Source organism: Clarias gariepinus, chromosome 22, assembly GCF_024256425.1.
Source record: "Clarias gariepinus isolate MV-2021 ecotype Netherlands chromosome 22, CGAR_prim_01v2, whole genome shotgun sequence".
NCBI classification, from domain to species: Eukaryota; Metazoa; Chordata; class Actinopteri; order Siluriformes; family Clariidae; genus Clarias; species Clarias gariepinus.
This window is the reverse complement of record NC_071121.1, coordinates 10,644,903-10,658,887: the sequence shown is the minus strand read 5'-3', so window position 1 is coordinate 10,658,887 and position 13,985 is coordinate 10,644,903.

The window sequence follows — 13,985 nt, the reverse complement described above, 5'->3', positions numbered from 1 at the left end:
GGGAGACAGTAGCCTTGAACGGAAAGCGCTGATACGACAGTGCGATCAACAGCAGTTTTAATGCAACTGGAGTGCGGAAGGGAAGACCGGACCGAGCCCTGAAATTCTAAGGTTTAAGACGCATGCCCAAATTGTTAAGTTGAATTAAGAGATGATATTTAAGCTTTTGGCCAGGTGCCTTGTGTCACATATGTCCTGTACATCAAAGAGCCGGTCATTAACCTGTAAGTTGTAGAGAGACCCAGAGACAGACAGATGATAGGAAACACATTAGTATTTTTCCGGTTAAACAAGGGGTTCCAGTGGACATTAGCTGTTTGTATGTGAATTCATCTGGAAGTATTACCATGTAAGAAATCTGGAAGACCAATGAGGGCGTTTATGAGCACAGAGGCATGGGATTGGCTAGAATAAGGAAAGTTGGATGGCACGATGTACAGAGCAATTTTTTTTCCACCTATTTTAGTCTGAGATATTTGAGACGGGTGATGAAGGTTTACCTCTCAGCAATGCAATGACCCTAAGCATACTGTCTCTCTAAACCACTAAGTTTTTTAAAGGAAAACACCTTGGAACATCCTAAACAACTCAAATACGCCAACAGAACAGTAGCTGGAGCAGTTTTGCCTTGAAGAATGGACAAAAATTCCTGTGATTGGATGTACTAGGCTAATGGAGACTTGCAGCTGTAAATGTAGTGAGAGGTAGCTCTTGGGATGGGGCACTGGGAATGGCTGGAGAAGGTTGGTGGTGGTTACTTTTTTGATGTCCTGGTTATAGTTTTTATAGAAATATAAATGATCAAGTGTAACAAAGTTCCCAGAAGTAAGTTGTATTCTCCCACATGCTCAGGAAAAAAAACCCAGCTGTTTTACCTACAGTACTTTGTAAATGTCTTGGGAACATCCCAATAAATGTCATATGCTGATAAAAAAAAATTCTACATAAAGGAATCTTCTATAAAGGTCACTAAGGAGTAATAAAATAAACAGTCAAAATTTGGTGTAAAAACTCTACTTGAAAACTATCCGTTGTTAAGTTAATTGGCATTTCCATAGCGTGTGAGTGCGTTGGATTGGTTCCCTGAACAGGATGTATCCTGGATGTATTTACTCCAGTGATACTTTACAGGATATGCAGTATTGCATAAGAGTTAGTTATTATCAATTATATATACCAGTAAATCGGTGACATTATCATGGAGACCCACTTATTGGGCAGTTTCACACTGAGAAGGATTGTTCCTTTCTGTTCCCGAGCACGATTTCTCCCCTCTCCAATTCCCCTCGTATTTGCATGCACATTAGTACCCTCGGTTCCAATCCCAGGCACACTTGTGCATGCACTTGCACTTGCACGTGCGTGTACTTTTTTTCAGTAATTTGTGCTGCATTGGCTTTTCTGTGGGGTCGGACCGAAAGGGCTGGCATTTGGTGCCCGCAGGCATGAGTGAGCTTTGGGTGCCCCTAAACCTGTCATCAGTTTACTGATATATAACTGATTAATGTTAATGTGTTAATGCTATGGCTGATCGGTGTATATCATAAGGTTTCGTTACATATTATCAGTTAGAAATATGAGGTTAGACATATTTATTAGCCCATTAACAAGTTAATTAAGTTAGGTTACTTTTTGGATTGCAGCTCTTTCTATACTTATTCACTATTGTGTTCAGGCAATCCAATGCATTATGTTACATGTTTATTTTCTTCATTGCAATTATCCATCATCCTCAGGGGTGAGGAAGAGAGGTCGAGTCTGTTTGAAGGTAACATGGTTCACTTTACGCTGCTGGCAGAGAAGCTGGGTGCAGAATTAAATTACCTAGCACTCAGCTGTCTGTATGTGAAATTCACATTTTCCTGCACAGCACCAGCTCTATAATGCTGAGCGTGCTGATATCTGCAGGGAGGAAGGCATGCAAATGCTACTGCGAGCACCTCGCTTACTCCTCCTCTTTTTCCGCCAGCCTTTTAAAATCTCTCCATCTCAGGGCAATCAATACCGTGTCCCATCAGGCAGCCCCTGGCCTGCGCTTTCTCCTACACCAGCTAAAGCTCTGCTCCCCCAGTTTACGTCAAGGTGAGTGAGTGCCTGATGCGTCAGGAAGTGCAGTCGTTCCTCTGCATATAGCTGCTGTTGGGCTCGCAAGTAGCAAGTAGGTGGGAGAAGAGAGGGAATTTAGTCATTCATAAATACCTTGCAGTTAAGTGAACTGAATTTCAAAATGTAAGGATAAAAATCCTTTATTTACTCACAAATCTTACAAATAACATCCATTAAAACTTAAAAACATCACAGTGAAGTATTCTATTCTGTTCTATTCTATTTAGTCTTAAATGCCTTGTATCTGAGTAATTTTAATATCTTACTGCATTGCTAAGAAAGTGCAATTGAATTATTATATTTGTCCATATTATTTAAAATAATATGGTAGTTGATTTGAATGAAATTTCCCAATAACTGGAAAAAATACAAACAGTAGATTACATATTCTAATCTATTTATTTATGAATATCAGTGGATTTAATTTTCTGTCCTCTTTTGTAGCTAAAATATTCTGGTCTAATCTATGCTGTCATAAATTTCTTTATTTCCGCTAAATTGCTTTGTTCCCAAACAACAAATATTGAAATATGGCAGACCATACTGCAAGCATTACAGCTTTATTGTATGTAAAAGTAGTGCATCAGTCCAGGTGCACTACAGCTGGGAGCAAGGTGAGCCTTTCCAGGTTTTTTTTTTTTTTTATTATTATTTTTGCAGTGTGTATGTGTGTGTGTGCACATTTCCTGGATACACATAAAGTGACTGTATACACATGCAGTCATAAGGAAGGTGTACAGTGTGGGATGCTTGCTGCAGTGCACGCGCACCTCCGCTATTATTGCAGCTCATTTGTCAAATTGCCTGCAGGACTTGAGTGGTGCATTGCTGCTGAAAGAGAGAGGCAATCAGCATTAAAACATGGCTGTGGCGGATCGCATGTGGGCCGTGGACAGCCAGCGCTCGTTTGCTGCAGTCTCCTTGGGCTCTCCATGGGAAAAGAATTCAGCATGGGGAATAAACCATGTAAGGAAGGGCAGCGGCAACAAATCAGTCAATGAAAAATATTTGTGTCATCTGTGTTATTTATTTATTTATTTATTTTTATATAAAATTTTTGCAATTTAAGATTTTTTTTACCACTTTTTGCTTTACTAAAAAAGTGATTTTTTTTTTTTTTTTTTTTTTTTTTTTTTTTTTTACTGGACAAGGTGTTGCCAGTTAAGGACATGTGTAGGACAAAACCCTTGGTACCTTTATTCAGGTCACAGTTTTTCTTAGGCTTTTGTAGCAGCTTATACATTTCCTGTCTAAAGGGCTTTAAATACTCAACATTAGAGCTACACCACGTTGCCTATTTATTTGGGATAACAAACTAGCAACTTGATGAATACCGCACATAAAAAGAAACTAGTGATTTTTTTTGTAAATGGATTCTCTGATATTTAATATAATTTAATTAATAATTCAAATTATTGAAATAGGTGACATGTTAATCATCTGATATTTGTCCACTTGCAGTATTATCTGTACATAAGGTGGAAACATCAAACACTATCCAACTGGATAATACTACTGGATATTTGCAATACACTATGGAAAAGGATGTCTACACTGTAAGTTCTATGTATTACTCTGGTACTGTATATGTTTAGGTCTCATAATAAGCCCCTCTTCCCTGTGCATAAGCCTGTTGTCCAAATACATTATGATCAGACTGAAGGCATTTTTAGATATTTCCAAGCCTTTCCAATGAGATTATCACATTATGACAAACTGCTGCTTCAACATCCTGATCACAGAGGTAGGTTTTTTAAAACCCATGCCATATTTCTGACATTAACAAATGGCAAAGTTGTATTTAAGCCAGGAGAGTACAAATACTCAGGCTTAACACAATAGCCATTGTGTAAAGAAGGTTTGCATATATTTGAAAAAGTAAGAAATCTAATGCTTTAGGTGTTCTTTTTGTATTTAAAATAAACTCTCTAATGATGTACCATTGTAGCTAAAATATCGCAAACATTTCCAGCAACTGTATAAGATGAGCTATATATATATATATATATATATATATATATATATATATATATATATATAAAATAACAGACATGACTGCATAAAGTCCCTGCAGAAAAGCTTTTATTTCTGCTGCACCTGCTTTTATGAGGTAGAGGGCGATTCAGTCTAAAGTGTAAAGCATCGGGGATAAGAACTGGATTTAGAGAGAGAGAGAGTTTTCTCTGAAAGATCTTCAAAGGTGATAATCCTATATATAATTTAAGGTCTCAAAATTCAAAACATGGTTAATAATTTTGTACACACTGTAATACTGATAAGCCATGCTTAATTTCTGAAGACATGATGATAATTCAAATATAAAATGTGTTTTTATATGGGGAATTACTAGTACAGATGAAATGTGCACAAAAAAAAAAAATTAAACATTACAGACTGGAGCTCAGCATATATGAAGCAATAAATAAAAAGAATAGGAACAATTTGTGACTTTTACAAAGACATAGGCCCATAATTAAATACTGACATTGTCAATACATTTTAGGCCCAAACTCTTTCTGTGTTATCTATCTATCTACACTGTATACATGTGGCAATAGAATGTAATACATTAATGATGTACAAGATATTAGAGATGCCCAGTTAAAAAAAAAAAAATCTAAACTTTAAAAAGTAAAATAAAAAGGACAGCAATTAAGAAAATGCATTTAAGCAATAAGTACTGAAATAATGTTTTTAATTGAAAAACAAAACTTTTAAATGTAACCAATTATTCGCTTTTAGATCACTTGGAACAGTCACGTCTGGATGGCAAAGTGGACATTCATACCAGTACCAGACACATACAAAACCTGTATATAGAAAATATATCTCATAGCATTATGACGAAACAACGCTTTGTCTCCTTAGTATTGGCCCCCAAGTCGTTCCAAATGCCTCTGAACTGTCCATGTTGTGTTTTACAGCTTAATAGCTTTAAACAGAAGGGTGAATCCCAAATCTCTTTCTAATCCTTGATCAAAGGCACTACTTGGTGTGTTAAACAAGGAATTCTACACCCTATAAAGTGCACAACTTTCTATTTTATGATATTTAAGATTCAACCCCAGAATGCTTAGTTAGCTATTAATTAGAAGGCTTAAACTGTCAGTATTAGTTAACTAAATGCTCGCCAAAGCACCACCAATTTCCAGGAGAAATCACATATTTGTACATCGTCTGAGGTAGACACATTATAACATCTTCTGTAACAAAACATCTGCAAATTTATATTTTTATTACCTTCATTCATTTTTACATGCTTGTTTCTCTTCTGTATGTGTCCACCATGACATACCACATATGCCGAACAGAAGCTATCAATCTTTCTGTTATTATTTTTTGGCTACGAAATACACCTCAAATGTAATTTAAAAAAAACAAACATAATAGCTTAATGTCAGGTAATGGTGATTCTTCCACCCACTGTTGGATTGGTGTAGCAGATCAATTGTGTATATCCAAAACATATATGAGAAAATGAGAAAACATGTCCCCTCAGATTTCTTTACCCCAATAACCCCTTCAAAAACTACTTTATACTAAGTGAAATAAAGTAACTTTATTTAAAGTGGAAATGTTCCTACAGTTATCTTCATAGTTGTATGACATTTTAAATCGGACTGCTTTCTGAATGATGGACAATTTTAAAGCTAGAGACTTGACTACATCCTGAGCCGTGAATTTTTATATGCAGTCTGTACAGTTTTTAAAGATTTAAAGATGAATAAATGAGTCGTTGTTCTGTCCGCTGTGCTTTGAGGGGGAAGGGGGTTGGAGGTAGAATAGTAAGAACATCAGAAAAAAAGGAGGAAGAGAATAAGACATCGCATGTAAACATGTTAATATACAAGCAGAAGATAAGGTCATAGGAGTGTTATCACTTCTATATTACAAAAACGCTAACACTATTTTTTAACATCACTTAAAGTTAGGTCAGGATGTATCAGAGAATCTGTGTTTTTCTGTGACTTTTAAGTGCTATTAATTTTGACTAAAATCGTATTGCTAGACAAGTAAATGATGGCGACATTTTAATAAAGCCACCAATAACCTGTATAGATCGATACAGGCTGCAGAGTTTACCTCCAAAACAATACTGCAGAAAAGTCCCGGACCACTAAATTTTTTTTAACCTTTTTAGCGATGAAAAAGTTAAAACTTAGAGTTATACCTAATGGACCATCTTTTTTTTTTTTTTAACCTCAAAAAACAAATCTAGCTTTTTTTGTATATATATTTGCTGGGGACAGACTCTTCTGTTCAGTAATATTTATAAGTAATATTAATAAGTTAAAGTGTGACTGAAATATACATACATTTTATGGGCCGTTTATTTTAAGAGCTAAAAAAGGGTATCTTGGAGTTATTACCATGGTAACAAAAAAAGAGGTGGAGAAATTAAATGCAGACTTCACATCCGCTTCGACAAAGGAGCATGGTGGGGTGTGGTTTGGCAGTGGCAACGCCCGGCTCAGTGGTAATGGGGCGTGGTTTTGGCAGTCTCTCATTTTTACATAGATGCTGACCTGGCGCTTATCTAGTAAGCAGTGAAACAGAGGGAAATTTAGATATCCAAATATATATAAATAAATAAACATTACGTGAGGGGTATTTCGGATGGAAGGTTTACAAACATTATGTAAGGGGTATTTCGGATGGAATAGATCTACGACCTATGCTAACTTGTTAAAAATGGGAAAATATGCCAGCTTTAATAATTACAAAGTAAACTAAGTGAGCGTTTCCCGAGGTGACAGTAAGTTATTAGTCGTAATCCCACAAACACAAAGCAGGCACAGATTCTTTACTCTTTATGTTCTTCCCTCTAAACTTTTTTACCTTTCTGGTGAGTTCTTATATAGGTAACCAAACATTAACAGATTTTAGCATTAGCATAAAAGTTAAATACTCTAAACAATTGGTTATTGGAATATCATCTTGTAACATTTTACAAAGTAAAAAAGGGCTTAAAACTAACTATCTATCTGCACAGGAATGGATTGTGTATACATTAGAGGATTGAGAGGTTCATTAAACACACAAATTAGACTAGCACCCATTTGTATGACACATTTATGCAAATCGCTTTCCCCCCAGGTCACACCAGGCAACGGTGTACTGTCTCTTTAAATGTGCTACTGCAAAATGTTCTGTGTTGATGTGTTCTGCAAAGCAGCAGATCTGTCCTGTGATTCCTTAACTCTGGTATGATGGTGTTCTGCAGAAGGAGATTCTACGCCAAATGTTAACATTATCTCATAAACTGAGATGAACTTTCTCTCATTAGTAAGGATCTGGTCCATTTGATAACATAATTGTAAATGCAACGGCAATAAAATGTTCAATCGTACAAGCTTGTGTGTATTTCTTGGAGCTTTTCTTTTTCAACGGTGGTCAGAGAAAGGTCATAGAAATGTTGTATTGGATTTTCTATTCCTATGGCAGTTTACAGTACATTCCCTGTGGTTAAACACTATTAGAATGACTGCAGCATGGAGAGAAAAGACAGATATCATTCATACTATCAGATTTTTTTTTTTCTTTTAAGATCTACGATATGTTCATCCTGTTAAAAAATTTTTTTTACATTACATAGAGATATAACATGATGCTGGTTTTGTGCATGCAAACACTATAATACGTAACATGTGAGAAATCTCTGCTTCTCTCTTGTTGTGTTAATAGCACATATAATTGCGTGTGCACGTGAATACTGACCCCTCTCGACTTCAACGAACCGCTTAATATTTAATTGAGGTGTTAAATGACCCATGCATGCTCGTTTCATTAAGTGCCTTTCTTTTCTTTTCTTTTTTTTTGAAGGAGTTGCCACTAAAATATCTAAAAACACAAGAGAAATGCAAAGCATGCAAAGTTTATTTTTGAAAATTTAAATTAGTTAAGGAAGTTATTTTTGGGCTTGGCTCTCACACAGATCACTGGAATGAGGTCTCTGGGATCATGGGGTCAAAACTAATTTCCTCTCACAAAGCAACATTGCCACGTGCCTCACATGTACATATGGCCGCTCCAGAGGCAGCCGATCCATCATGCAGCATTTGCTCCAATCTGCCTAATGCTGCAGTGCACATGCAACACAGCAGCAAGTGAACTTCATCCAAACATGCAAATCCGTGACGCGTCCACCGTCTCTGTAACTCATAAATGCAGACGACAGAATGCAGGCTGTGGTTAAAAGGCTTTCGCATTTTGTGTTAATTCTCCTGCCTAACACACATGGGAATAACTGTATGAGGATTATTATTATTAGATTTTTTTTTTTTTTTTTTACTGGAAGGAAAAGTCCTGCTGATAAAGGATCTGCAACAAACACATTAACCTTAATGTCCTCATTAGGATAGAAACATTTCACAGATTTGTAAGTGACCTTGTGGAAAAAAAAATCTTTTTTTTTTTTTTACACCCTAATTTTGCAGATTTTTAACATTACAGTAGCATATAAGTGTGTGTGTATACGGGAAATTTGGTGTAATGGGGGAAAGCTGTAAAAAACTGTACCAAAAGCTAAAAGGTCAGATATTCCTATCTTGATCACACACATTTGAGTTGTTTTTGCAAAATCAGTTAGGGTTAGATTTAGGTGTACTGTAGCATTAATTAGCTGTGTGTGTGTGTGTGTGTTCTGCTCCAGTCTTGGCCCAGAGAACGATTTGCCCTGCTTCCAAAAAATGAGGTCATCGAAAACGCACTGGCTTCGTGAATGAACTGTGCTAGTCTGACCAACTGACTAACGGCAGACCTGTGGCAGTTCTGTAACGATCTCAGCTGGTTGTGAGAGGCAGAGCGGATCGTGCTGATGCCATATTCTTTGTATGGACAGCTGTCTCTGTCAGGCCCAAGTGAGGACAGACTGAGCAAACACTTTAGGTTCGGTTAAACCGCTAAGCTGAGTGATGGCCAGAGAGCTGCTGGGAAGGGTAGGAAATCAATGTCGGAGAAACAAACTGCATCAAAGCTGCACATGCAGCGAACATGCCTGCATGCTGACTCCGGTTCATCTCATTATTAATTTATATAAATCACCCCTGCGAAGAGCGACTGCAATAGAAAATGCAGCGTTTACACTAGCCTCATGCAGCACACACTGCTGCAGTAATGCTGTTAATTTTTCTTAGGGCCGTGTACATGGATTCGATCGCTGTTAGACATAAAATATATAGCGATGACAATAAATTATACACACACAGCTAGAGTACACCTGCATGGATCAGTCCTAGAGTCAATGCATGTGTGTATGCAGCAAGACGCTGTAGAGCGGACACTGTAACAGCTGACTCAGAGTGTCAGGTGAGGCGAGGTAACGTGAGCGTCCGTGTAAAAGGGCCTTCGCTTCTGTTTTATTTATCAATGGAGATGCCATTACCGAAGTATGCTTCTTGGGCAGAAGATGCAATGGTGAAGCTCTGTCAAAATAGGCACCGGTTTTGCTGCAGCGATGCTGGAAGGCCTGACCAGGAAATACACGTGTGCATGAAGGAGTTTGCATTTTTCTGTTGCCATGCAAGAGTAGGATCAATGGAAGTAGATCAGCATATGTGGTCAGCCATATTTTATTTTTTTTTTCCCTTAAATGATCATTTTTATTCTAAGCTGTATATATATTTTTAAAAAGTGTCGTGTTTTTGCATTAAAAATTAAAACAGTCACACACAAAAATCATAATGTTATGATAATATTTTCAGAAGCAGATAGGAGCAACATCAGCATACATGATGCATACGTTTCTTAAAGTCTCTTTAAACCTCCTTCGTCTGTCTAGGTGTAAGAGTGTGATGTAGAGAAACGCCAACAGCAAGAGCTGTGCTGCAGGAATGCAGCAGATGCAGCACTACTGGTGTGGAGCCAGTGAGGTTGAGATTGATTTTCCAACCCCAGAGAAGACCAAACCTTTAATTGCATTTTAACACACAATATGAGTGAATTTTTTTATTCTTTTTTTTTTGGTCAGGATTTCAGTTGTATGCCAAGCGGCTTTTAGGATGGAAAACAGACCACACTACAGTACAATCATCTTGATTGTCAAAATGCTTTCTGATCTTCCTGTGTCAGATATTATGTTGCATGCCCCTGGTAACGGATCTCTTTCACTCGCAGACCATTGACCTGGTGTGGTTCCTGATACACCTTGGACGTACCTGGATCCAGTTTCTTAAGATGCTGGTAAAATGAAGTTTCAGATGTCGACATGTTCTTTCCCTCCTATTGCTCTTATGCTTTGCCAGTAGTACAGCAGGAAAAGGAGGAGATAAAGAAAGGATAAAGAATGTGGCTTTGAATGTAGTTTTATATCAATCCCTGATTGCTAAACCCCTTTAAGCGTAGGCGCATTATGTGGATTTTAGGCCAGTGTCAGCTGCAATGACGGATGCTCCCTCCACACTTCACTCTCAAAAAGGGTCACCCCTTTATCCAGAGCGCTGATGAAGAGCAGGGATTTTGGATTTGGTGCCCCCTCCTTGTGTATTTTATTTTATTTTTTTTTTTTTGAGGAGCGTCTTGTCCAGCTGATGCAGCCGAGGGGGTGGAGGGTAACGGTGGTGGCAGTGGGAGGGAGCTGAGGTGCACGCTGACCCTCCAGGTTGCGTTCCCCTTTAAAAGTCACGGCACACTCGCTCATGCAGGAGCTGCTGCGGCAGTAGGGGAACACTGCTGAGCTGTGCAGTTTGAAGAGCCAGCGAGCACGCACTGAGGAATAGGGAGAGGGAGAGGGAGAGGGAGGGAGAGATAGAGGGAGACAGCAGAACGAGGCGGAGAGAAAGAGAGGCAGCGAGTGCAAACAATGTCATTCCGTTCGGCAGACGATGCTGCAGTCAACTTTGCTGCTGAAGTCCACCAAAAAACACAGCAGATGCTCTACGTCCTGGGAAGTGAACACAGCGCTGAGTGAGTACACAGAACTTTGCTTTTCTCTCAATGGCTAAGGGTGCATGAACAACTTTTCACCTTAAGGTGTGAGATCAGGTGTTTAAGAATTATCCTCAAGGAAGGAAGGATAATTATCGCATCCAGCCCAGGCTCCTCGGGATGCCGGGTAAAGGATGGTATCGAGCTACATGATGAGCACTCTTCTGCATCCAGGCTCATGTACTGCCAAAGAGTGGCTGACCGCTTTGCACCAGCCGGCTCTGCGAGCGATTCCCGTGTGTAAGCTAACACATGGCATGATTTTTAAATAGCTAAGCAAGTCTGCCTGACAGGCGAAGAGGCCGTATGTAGGAGGGAATTAGGCGCCGTGTGGGTGCAGGGTCTATGCATGCCGGCACAAATACAACATTTCAGTCCATCTTAGTCAGCAGTCATGCAAGATGCAGCTCTAGGCTTCGGTTATGTTGTGGAGCATTAGTTCCTCTTTGCGTCTTGCACACTGCCTCTTCCTGTCGAAATGATTAGTATGTGTGCGCCAGGAGGGAAGGAGTTAAGCAGTTTGCAGCAGAAGTGAAAGTGGAGACAAGTTTTCGAGGCCGGCCTAGCTGGGACAGAAGGTTCCCACTGCGCAACTGAACGCTCGGTGCATGTCATCTAGCAGTGTCACATCCACTAAAAAGCTACAGCTGAGACAGAAGATTTTGACATGAGGGTCTACACTGACCAGGTGCACAAGAGACCCCGAGTGTGTATAAGTGTGTGGCTTTGTAAAGGGAAACGAGCTGCTAATTCTCGGATATTTGTGTTTAGACGATTGCATTAAGTGTTTATTATTATTATGATGATGATTATTGTTATTACTATTATTATTCCATTTATTCTGTATTTAACCACACAGGCTTTAGAAACCATTCAGCCATTACTCGCGCAAAAAGAAGTGCACACAGATCGAGAAAAATGTGCAGTTAGGTGACAATGGTGGGTTATCTACGTACTGTATAGACTCATAACTCTTGTAGTGGTGCATGATTATATATATTTTTTCTTTTATAAAGTATCCGTGTCCAAGCGTGCCCTTGGAATCCAAGCTTTTAAAATAAACATTACCCTATAGTAAAAGCTCTTTCTTCGACTTCATTCAATTTGTTTCCCTGCGCTAAAGTACTGTGTACTCTGACTGATAAAGTAGCTTAGTGAGCCTCAGGCATTGTTCAACATTCAGTTATCCAGGGCCTTGCAAGAGATTTTATTTTTATTTATTTATTTTTTTATACTTTTATACAGAATGGAGTAAGAAGTGATACATCATTGTCAGATTTCACAGCTTGACATCATTAGCAGAAACTGCAGTTTTCTGCAGATCCTTGCTGAATGGTGGTGGGATGGGAAAGGATTGGAGGTGGGGTATATAAAGGGGGGGGGGGGACTGGGGTATTGCTGTAACTGCAAATTGCCGCACTCACCTGACACTCTCTGCACCCCCTCCCCCCCAATCACCACTACTATTCTGTCCCATCCCTCTCCCTTTCCTTCTCCTTCTCTATTTCTTTACCTTTCTTTAGCTCCCCAGAGACCATCTGCCCAGTATAGTGCACACTGAGCATGTTTTGTGTGTGTGTGTGTGTGTGTGTATAGGGGGGTGGACATTAAAATAAAACTCAGAAATGCATGCAGCACTTTTCCTGTGCTCCTTCCCTTGTGAGCAGATACAGAGAGAGAGAGAGAGAGAGAGAGAGAGTGAGAGAGAGCGAGCGAGCGAGCGAGAGAGAAACTCTCCTGCAGTGTCCTGCAGCACAGCTCCTGCAGTGTTGAGTTAGCCTGAAGCAGCAATGCAGTCACATGGACGGAATGAGTGAGAGAGTGCAAGAGCGAGAGAGAAGAATGACTCTGCTGCCGAGTTTGGCAGCTACGAGCGTCAATGTGCCCTCTGTGCATACAGGAGACTCTGAAGAAACAGACAGATTAGCCTGACCACCAGCGCCACTTTCCGCCAATGGTGCATTGTCCCGTACCAGTGCTCTAGTCCTCCCGATGATGTAATCAATGCAGCAAGCTTTGAACTTGCTCCACTAAGAATACTACTACCTCTACCCTGGCGAAGACACTTTATCCTTTTTACTGCACGTGTCATTTCTATTTTTTTCTTACCCCCCCGCCTCCCGTTCCTTTTCAGTCATTTTTTGCTGTACAACAATGAAAGCTCCACTTCATTTAACACCAATAAATGTATTTTCATTATAAAATGGTACCAGATTTAACACACACTTCACTGAGACTGTTTCCTATATGCAATTCAGATGGAGCGAATCAGTGAAGTGTTTCGACCTCATATAGCGAACGTGCTCTATGGATTCTGATGACTCAAGAGAAATGGGACTCCAATGCAGTAGGCCACTCGACTATCACTGTCTTAATGGCCACTGCAGCTTCTGGCTCACTCAGCCACATGTGCAAAGGGGCTCTCTGCAGTGGGACACACTCGCACAGATGTGCACCCTCATTCTTAACAGGCCCATACTCCAATCCACGAGAGCTCAATATGTTTTAGCAGGTTATAGCTTAAGGTAAAAAAAATCACTGAAAAACATGATTTTTGCAAATAGGAAAGTAAAAAAATAAATGAATAGTGAAACTCTATCAGAGTGGAGCGAAACCACAGCATAGGAAGAAAATGTCAAGGTGCAGAAGACTGCGCCATAGCGGAAATGGAAAATGCTGGCTTTTGTGACTTTGTTCTGTTTATTGATAAGGTCATCATTATGAAAGTGCTTGGACACAGTAGAGTGGAGTGAAGTCACCGTCCAGCGCTGTACAGTAGCCCAGACTGCAGAGAGAGAAAGGCGGAGAGACTGCTGAGCTACGCTGTAACTTCAGGATGCTGCGCTTGTAAACCTGTGCACTGTAAGCATCCATTACACCCGCCTCCTGCAGAGACGCCCAATTGGTTTACACTTAATTAGGCTTAAACCATGAAAAGAGCTAATTCCTATAAT